This window comes from Dicentrarchus labrax, unplaced genomic scaffold, assembly GCF_905237075.1.
Source record: "Dicentrarchus labrax unplaced genomic scaffold, dlabrax2021, whole genome shotgun sequence".
NCBI lineage: Eukaryota > Metazoa > Chordata > Actinopteri > Moronidae > Dicentrarchus > Dicentrarchus labrax.
In genome coordinates this window covers 2,891,408-2,900,881 of record NW_026136720.1, presented here as the reverse complement: position 1 = coordinate 2,900,881, position 9,474 = coordinate 2,891,408, and positions in this window count along the sequence as shown.

Genomic DNA, 9,474 nt, shown 5'->3' with positions numbered 1-9,474 from the left:
TTAGCTGCACAAGCTAATTAACAGCATCTAACATTACTGTTGCCAGCAGCCGGAGGACGTCAGAGGGAAAACCAGACAATATTCTCACCATAAAATATGATCCAGTTTCCCCCAAATCACTGATAAAGTTGTGTGTTTGTACAGTAATCAGTGAGCTCCACCGATGTTTGGATATTATTGGTTGAAGTCAGTTAGTTCATGCTGACGTAAGCACGCGTCACATTTAGTTTTACAGGAAGACACAATGATTTTGATATAAAAATACAAATAAATTGAGTTTTTGTACATTTTTTCACATTCATTGTTAAACAGGGAAACAATATAACTGAGGATGTGATGTTAAAGGGTTAAAAACTGGACTTTAATTAGTTTTATTTTTACTAGAAACATCTGGGGGGGCTCCACTTTGGGCACTCCTACTCTAAATTCGGCACCAACACTTCAACAGCCTCAACAATGTCTTGTGTTTGGCATCTCATTCCCCAGAGTTACTGCAGGTTATATTTGACCTCTGCTGACGGCTGTATCATATCCTCAGATAACAGCTGCTTCTTTACTTAAGACACCAGCCAGAATTAGAAATGAGTCAACGGAGCAAGACCTGCCACAACAGTTTGTATTTTACATTTTACAATGTCCGCAGCGCTAACCTGTCGAAAAAAGCTCCTCACGTTAGCATCTGCTTAACCTGCTAAATGTTCTCCTTTCAGGCAGGAGGTGAACTGCTCAGAGCCCTGAACATAAACTGTCTTCAGGACTTACAGGTAAGAAACAAAATCAGGAGACAGAAGAAATACAAAAAACGAACGAGAGTGTGTTTGTTTACCTCTCCAGTAAAACTCAGAAAGTAATGTAAAATAAGCCAACGAGTGGTGGAAGATGTGAGATTCTCAAGGAGGTTTTTACTGTATTTCATTAGTCGGCCTGCTAATACCCAATTAAAACATTGTAATGGTCAATAATGTCAGTCGATAGTTTGTCACAGATGCATCAGTGTCGGGATATATGGTATGAAAAGGATAATGCCTGGCTATGTGTCCATTATCAGGACAATGTGGAGGCCAGAACCGTCCATTAATTCCTGATAATGGACATCTCGCCAGGCATTATCCATTTCTACCACGGTCACAGTTTTTTTTAAAGCCATTACTCAGTTTTCTTGGTAACACCTGAGGTCCTCCCTAATACAGGTAAGAGATACTATAGATACGCATGTAATACTGAGTATATCTACTTATTTTACACGTTAATCAGGGAATTTATTTTACTAGGATGGCAAAGGCATGAGATAGTTGTCCAATTTTAATGAGTGGATGGAGTTAAGTGACAATCTGCAAGTACTTCCGGCACATTATGGATGAACTAAATCAAAAATATTTATGCATTGCTGGAGGCATAAATTAAAGAGTATACCAACTTCTCCAGGGACAACTACACCATTTAATTTGACCAAATGGATCCCGAAGCACGAGCAAGGTTGGATCATAGTCCTGTGAGGCCCCTGGGTACAAGTCTTTGCCCCAACTGGCTCCGTAATCCTCAAACCTTGAGTACAAATGTGGACCCCTACAAGGTATCGTCCAGTCAGAAGGTTGTTGGTTCGACCCCCAGCTCCTTCAGATTATTCAGGCAGGTGTGTGTTCACTGATTAGTTCTTCCTCTCTGAAGGAAGGCTGATAATCAGCTGCTGTCTCCTCACATCTTCTAGCACTTATAAATAAAACCAACACGTCGCAGCAGGCGCCGGCGTTAAAGCGTCACATCACAGTTATTGGATGACGAGACGCACTCTGTAACAGAGCCGGTGTCACAAAGTGTTGGACCGCAGACACTTTATTACATCTATTACAGTATTTTTCAACCGGGAACTGGAGCTTCAAGTTTGTGTTTTAGGTGTAATGTTTGGTATTTGTGTTTATATATTGTATACATTTGTTATGCTAACGCCAGTTAGCAACTAGGCAGTTGACAACTTTTCTGACAGAGCCAAACATCAAGCAACCACACAAAAACTTAACGAGCCAGCTACTGGTCCGAATATAAGATGGAGGTTTGAATTATATCTGGAAAAAGTGGAGTTTGTCTTATATTCAGGGTTTTTAAACCAAAGATGGCACCAAATATCTCTAATATCTTCACTGAAGCGCACCGACCCTCGCAGTTGACCGAGAACTTAGGACTAGTTACGATGCAAAATCTTTAGATCGAGGCGATAAATGCAGCAGAGTCACCAAACGACTCTCAAGCAGCCGAGAAAGATGGCGTCACAGTATGTAATGTTAGAAGATGGCGAGCCCAAAAAGTTGCAAACAGTACAAACTTACACATTAGTCTACTTGCCAGAAAGATGAACCCAGAAATGTTGAGTTACCCAAAGTTTTATGTTAGAAATGTAAAGTTTGGGTCCCCAGTTGTTGGACCATTGGCATAATTAGCATTAATTAGCATACTCACTTGTATAGGACAGTATTTCATCTACTGCTCGGCTGATTTGGACAATATTGGAGTGATTTTGGGGGTTATTGCAGATGCTGAATCAACAATGCAAAATTTAAACCGGACATACATTTCAACTCCCTTTGAGTCTTTTATTAGATCATTTATATGTTTATTATTATATTGTGATATTTCTGCCGCAGGGCAAATAAACAAACATCAGAAATGGATTTTGCATCCTCAATAACGCCCAAAACCACTCTAATATGTCCAAATCGGCTAATTATCCTTATTGCCCAACATATGCAAGTTACTATCTGGCAGTTTCTATATGCTGGGGACCCAAACTTTACATTTCTGACCAAAAAAACGATAATAAAAGTTGTAAAAGTCACATAATGTTGCTTAGTAATCCAGTATATCCTCCCTTTCTAGTCCCGCTGCAGCTCGCTGGCACTGACCTTACGAAGGCCAAACCTGAAGCATGAGAAGAAGGAGGTTAAAGGAGGTGAGTCTCCTCCGGGGAAGGTGGAAACTGACACTGGACACATGGCGCGAGACTCCGATAGCACCTGCCGAGTGAATTTCTAGACCAATTTAAGTTTGTCCGCAGAGAGAGGTGTTAAGAGGACACTGGTGTCACAGCTCGTACATTTCGATCCATAGATTAGATTTTCTTGCAGTTATTTGATGTGTAAAATATGGAAATTGTGCCGTAAATCAGCGGATTTCAAGCCGGGTTGTGGGTTGTAAGGGGTCCCAGAACATGTTTTGGGGGGTATTTGGAACAACAATGAAAGAAATAGACAAAATCCTCTCAAACTGGGAGTCAGTGGATCTAAAGTGCATCTACTCTATAGTATGAAATAGTTTTGGGAACTTGATTACATTTGGGGAACGAGTCCCAGCAATCAAACAGATCTGAATCAGTGATTGTTGTAGAAGTGATTGTGTTCAGCTGCAGGTCCTCAAACGGCCACTAGATGCTGCTCCACACTCCAAAACATATTACTTAAGATATCTCCTCCTTCACTGTGAAGTCCATCCTCAGTGTTTGTGCACTGGTAATATCACATTTACTGGTAAAGTTGTGTGTGTTTCATAGATTATTGAATTTAAAGTAGATGAAGAAAGAAGATACATACTTTATCAATCCCCTATTGGGGAAATTCTTCTTTTCACGTTAGCAGTGCCCATGAGTAGTTTCTTGGGGTTAGGTTGCCTTGCTCAAGGGCACCTCGGCAGTGCACAGGAGGTGAAACTGGCACCTCTCCAGCTACCAGTCCACACTCCATATTGTGATCTGTGGGATTTGAACCGGCGACCCTCCAGTTCCCATTGTCTTTTTAAGGATTTTAATGTGGAAATTGTACCTTTTTTTTTCGGCAGTGGTTCCAAACCTTTTTCCTTAATGAACCTCCTTTTCTATCATTTAGTAAACCGACATTTTATAGATATTTCATATTATAGTTAAAACTATACAATGAACCCAAACAGCGAACTCAATAACTACATTTGGATGAATTTTGAGCAGATTATTTCCTGTTTCCTGAACTTTTTATGCAATTCTCTGTCTGTATTATGTGTTTTTCATATTTGTTTAACAATCATACAGACTTAAAGGCTTATTTTTTGACAAATTCAGTGTTTTATTGTCCCTGACGCTTGGCCATTGTTCTATTAGACAGTTAACTTTACATTTCTTCACAGAAGAGAACCAAAAAAACTGAAAAAATAAGTCTTGTCTTTCAAAGCACGGAATAAATAACTTCCAACTTCGCTAAAACAAATACTGGTGGTGTTATGGATACGATGGATGATGGATAACGTTAACTCAAGAGATGCTCAGTTTAATTGCTGTGTGGGGTGAACCACATTACCAAAAGCAATTTGATCAAATGGTGCACAACCACACAGTTTGAGAAAGTATTTACAAAGACCTCTTGCTCTGGTGCCTGTCTGTACAGGACAGCCTGCATAATTCTCGACCGGGAAAAAGGCAAAAGAAATGCACGGAAAACACAAAAAAAACTTTAAAAAAAACTAAAAATGACCCCAAATCACAGAGATGCCGATTCGCATGGGACTAATATTATCATATGACCTCTGTGTTTGGCGAAATATGGTAGGTAATTACAGACATGGCAGATTCCCACGGGATTAAGATCACAGACGACCTCCGCAATTATTACAAATTACTAGAGGTCCCCAGGTAATACTAGTCCCATGCGAATAGGGCTTATGCCTCTTCTCATCGCCTATGAACATTATCATAACAGTATTTTATTTTGAAGTTCCTGTCCTGTTTACAACAACGACTTCCCAGATCGCAGTCTGGTTTAAGTTTAAACCTTCAGTGAGTAACAACATGATATGAGCTTTAATTTTTATAAACACTTTATTTACTCAAACTAATTGCAGAATGACGAAATATCCTGGAAACTTACTGTATTTTAACCCTATCACTCTCCGGTGCTGAATGCTCCTGGTTTTAGTTTTATTATTTTATTTTATTTTGTAAACTTGTGTCTTGTTTGAATTCACTTCCTGTCTCTGTCGGATTGTTTTCACCTGTCACTCGTTATCCTTCCTCTCACCTGTGAATTTAACTGTTTGTGTTCCCTCGTTTCTGTGTCGGGTTCATCCCGGTTGTTTCGTCCGTTTACTGGCAAAACGTGACTGGACGCGGAAGCTGTTATAGGCGTAGATATTGATAACGCGTTCTTGATTTGACGTCATATTGGAGAGGTCAAGATCCGCTAGCCAACAACGCTGAGAGATTCAGACTTCATAATGAAATCGTCTGTAACTCGCTTAATTCTTGATTCAATATTCCTGAAATCTTGTTGTTGTAATTGTGAGAAATTTAACCTGATACTTGTTACTTATTGGAATTAATTAATTTATCCTTTATAATTATATAATATGTATAGAAATCTACATTTTCAGGTCAATTTTTTGGCCCTGTAACTAAATTGATATATATTCCTACAAGTAACCAGTATCAGGTTCATTTATACATTTTAATAAAAAGAATTACAATCAGGTGAATTACAGACGATTTTGTCTGTATGGATGAGAAAACATCAATAATAATATTTAATATGTTTAATATTTAAAAACTGAAACAGGTTCGTGTTGAGTGACCATCTTATAGAAGTCCATTTCCACCAATCTGAAAAAAGGATTCTGTATCTCAAAATAATGACAAACTCTTACAGTAATTAGACACTTCTTCTATTTACTTAGATTCTTTTGAGACACAATCAAAATATTGAGAAACTTTATCACTTTAATGACTTACAGAGTCCTATTTTCCCTGTCACATTGGCTGAAATGAGCTTCCGTACCATCATCCCCAAAAGGTCTGCTCAGGAAATTAACCAGGTCTCTAAATGAATGAAATACATTTTCTACCTCGTTGATATAGAAACTCAGTGAAAAAGAGAAGCGGTTAATCCAACTGTAGTCCGTCCTGCTGGGTGGCGTCACGGACACTTTGTCCACGCTACAAAAACACAACCAGATGGTGGATGGATCTGAACTTCCAACTGGAGTATGAATCAAAATCCATGTAAACACACACATATAGTTATTAATGCTTTTTACATAGTGAGGAAAGGCCACACGCTTCTCTGGCATTTCCAAACTCGGACCTGCCGGTACAGAACATTCCTGAGGGCTCAGATTTGAAGGCCGGTAGAAAACACCTGGCAGAACCACGAACCCGACCCCTCGACCGTCACCCTCCGCCGCTACATTCCCAGCATGGCTCCATCATCTCCGCTGTCCTCGCCTCACTCAGACATGTCACCACGTCCTCCCCCCCAGCACTCGGTCCTATAGTCTGACCTGCTAAATGCTTACGTCTCTGCTGACACCTTTACTGGTCTGATCGCTGGAAGAGTTAACGAGGAGATCAATTACTGATCAATGCTGCAACAGTTTGATGTTTTAACATTTGTTATTCATTTATTTACTATTAGTACTATGTTTTAAAGCATTCACCATTAAGAGTTGTGCAGAACCATTGAATTAATTACTTTATTTAACAACATTTTAATCCTTTGTGTGTAGTTATAGAAATACTGTACATTTTGTTAGCCATATTATGTTAGATTGGTTTGAATTAGGATACGATACTAGTCGGTTAAACTAATTAGGATATTTTATTAATGTACAACTGGTTTATATCGGAACATTTTGTTTCCTGCTGTCTCATTTGGGATTTTAGCAGCTGATTTCAGTCTCTACCATCTAACCACACACAGCCATCTGTTAGCGATGGACAGTGGTGTAGTGGTCCCTGGAGAAGTGGCTATACTCTCAATTTTTGCCCTTTTTTAACGCAGCCCAGAAAAACGCCCTGTTTTAGAAACAGTGACATGTAAGACTACTTTATTTAGTTTACCCAAAAATCCGTCTGTAGTATTTGCTCATTGTCACATAATTTCTGCTGCTTGATCTCAGGGAGGAAGGATTATGAAATTACTGAACCAATACTGGCCCACAGACTAGTGAGAGAGAGAACTATTCCTTATTCCTGGAAGGACACCTTTTCTCACACTTGGCAAGTCAGTAGTTTCTTTTGTAAACTGTCTTTGAACAGCTGAGCGTGCCACTATTATAAAATGAACATGACTTGATCAGGAGCAGTTTGTAGGTATTACTGGTCACACAGGCAGCCTGCATGAATGTGAAATATAGATGAGGCAAACATTTATTTAAATAAAATACTTCAGATCTGAATTTGACAATGCATCCTAGTTCATATTTCCCTGAGATAAAAAAAACGCAAATCATTCTCTTCCACACATCAAAACCAATCGGTAACTCAAAGTGCCTTTGTAAAATAGTTTTCAAAGTGCACTGTTATCCTAAATAGTGTTTATTTCAAATTGAAATAAACACTATTTTAGCATAACTCGTTAAATATATATAAATATCATATGATGATTGAACATCATCATTCAAATTATTAGTAGTTGACGTCTTCATCTGAAGTTGTACCAGCATCTTTGGCTGTGGGCGGAGAGGCAGCATCTCCTTCACTGACAGCATCCTCTCCGACGGGGGTGGGGGGGGCAGAGCATCGCTAATATTAGCTGAGCTGTTGGCTGATGTTGATGTTTGTAATTGTCAAATTAAATTTTTGTTTGGATAGCTCGCTTCATCTTACCGGTTCATTACAAATCCTAAAGGCAAATCATTTAAAGTAAACTTGTAAAAGTAAATTTGTCTTTAGCAATATTTACCTCAGCATGACCCGCCCTTCTCTGCCTCCGATTGGCTCATTCGTCGTCATGGCTAAAGTTAATCAATCTAATCAGTAAAGGCAGTGAGTACTAGCCAATTAGGGGCAGAGTAGCGTGGGTCATGGTTTCACCATCGTGGGGAAAAAATGGGCAATTTGGCTCGCAGATACTACTGAGTCGTGCCCATCGGGGAATTTAGAAGCGGGTATACGCAATGCTGACTGAAAAATAAGCGTATACCCGCATATACCCTGGACCACACCAGTGGCGATGGATCTATTCAGGGGAGAGAGTGTGGTGGAGCTGTAGATAAAATAAAATACCCAAAGTATGGTGAGGACGTGTTAGGACAGTATTAAGCACTGAGAAACTAACAATCACATTATTAAACTGCTGTCCGCCTCGCTCTATATGCTGACTAACAGTTACCTGCACCCTGAAAGCTGTAGCATCATCACAGATGCTGTCGTCTACGTTTTGTTGTTCACAAAATGAAAAAATATCAAATCAAACCTCAATTTATCCAATGGAGTGATCTCTCTTTCATAATCATTCAGAAAGTTGATCACATGTTGCCAATTTCAGCAGCGTCTCACCGCGTTTACTGACATGTAAATGCTGATAATGTGTGTAACAGGATATACTGAGATAAATACCACAGAGTAACTGGCTGTGAGTCTTTACCTTACATTTCTAAGTTACATTTTTTGTTTAATTGACAGCTGTTACACTGGTCTTGGGAAGCTGGGTCACAGGGATGCTGCTGAGCCAGCATTCCCCACTTCACCCACCCTGGACCTTCAAACGTCCTCCTCCCGGCAGTCCAAAGCTCCTGTGCTAGCATAAACACCTACACTCCCCTGGTGCTACGAGTTACCAGTCCCGGCAGTAGAGGAAAAGTCAGAGGGAAGGATGTTGGTACAAAATGTCATGGTAATCCATCCAATAACTGTTTAAGAAATCTCAGGTTTGCCACACCGCTAGCATGGCTCAAAATTAAAGTACTGGTTGTTTCAACAGTCACCACAATCTTACCCTTAAGTATTTTTACTTGCTTATCGTAACCACAGACATTATGGATCTGGAAACGGTCTTATGAATCATTTCTGGAATGATTATGTGGTTTGTTAGATGAGCTTTTTTTTTTTAGATATAAAGAACTTTTATCTTTAAACAGTCTGAACCCTAACATGCTCTGTTAAAGCACTCGCAGTATGCCGTGTAAGTACTTTCCCATATCGAAGGACGCATTCTTGTTAAAGTAAATTCAGTTAAGAATCTGAAACAATTAAGCAAGATTGTTTTTAGGAGCCATGATGTAACGTTATCCACATGGAAAATCTGCCTTCCTGCGTATACCTGACATCATGCCCACATATTTTTATACCACCAAGTGTTAATATGAGAGGGCCTTCTGTGACCAGGGAAAGGTCTGGAAGCCTATCTGAGGGTCAGATCCAAAGCTCGGGTCCGCAGTCCAAGATGAAACGCTAACCGGGGCCAGCCGGTGATTACGTGATATTTATAGACAGCAGAAATGTGAGCTTGCTAAGCACTTTATTTGGAGCAATAGTTAAAAGTGATGTCAAAAGTTTGTCTCTTTTCAACTTGTTTCTGAACTCACAGGAGTCTGGACGTGACCGGTTCTTCGCACCTATGATTCTGATATTTGGGGAAAATCCAAGATTTTTCTGCTTTAGAAGTCATTCATGTTTTTTTGAAGTAATCAATGAAGGACTTTTAAAGTTTAGAAAAGATCAGAGAGGTAAAGGTAGTCAACTGC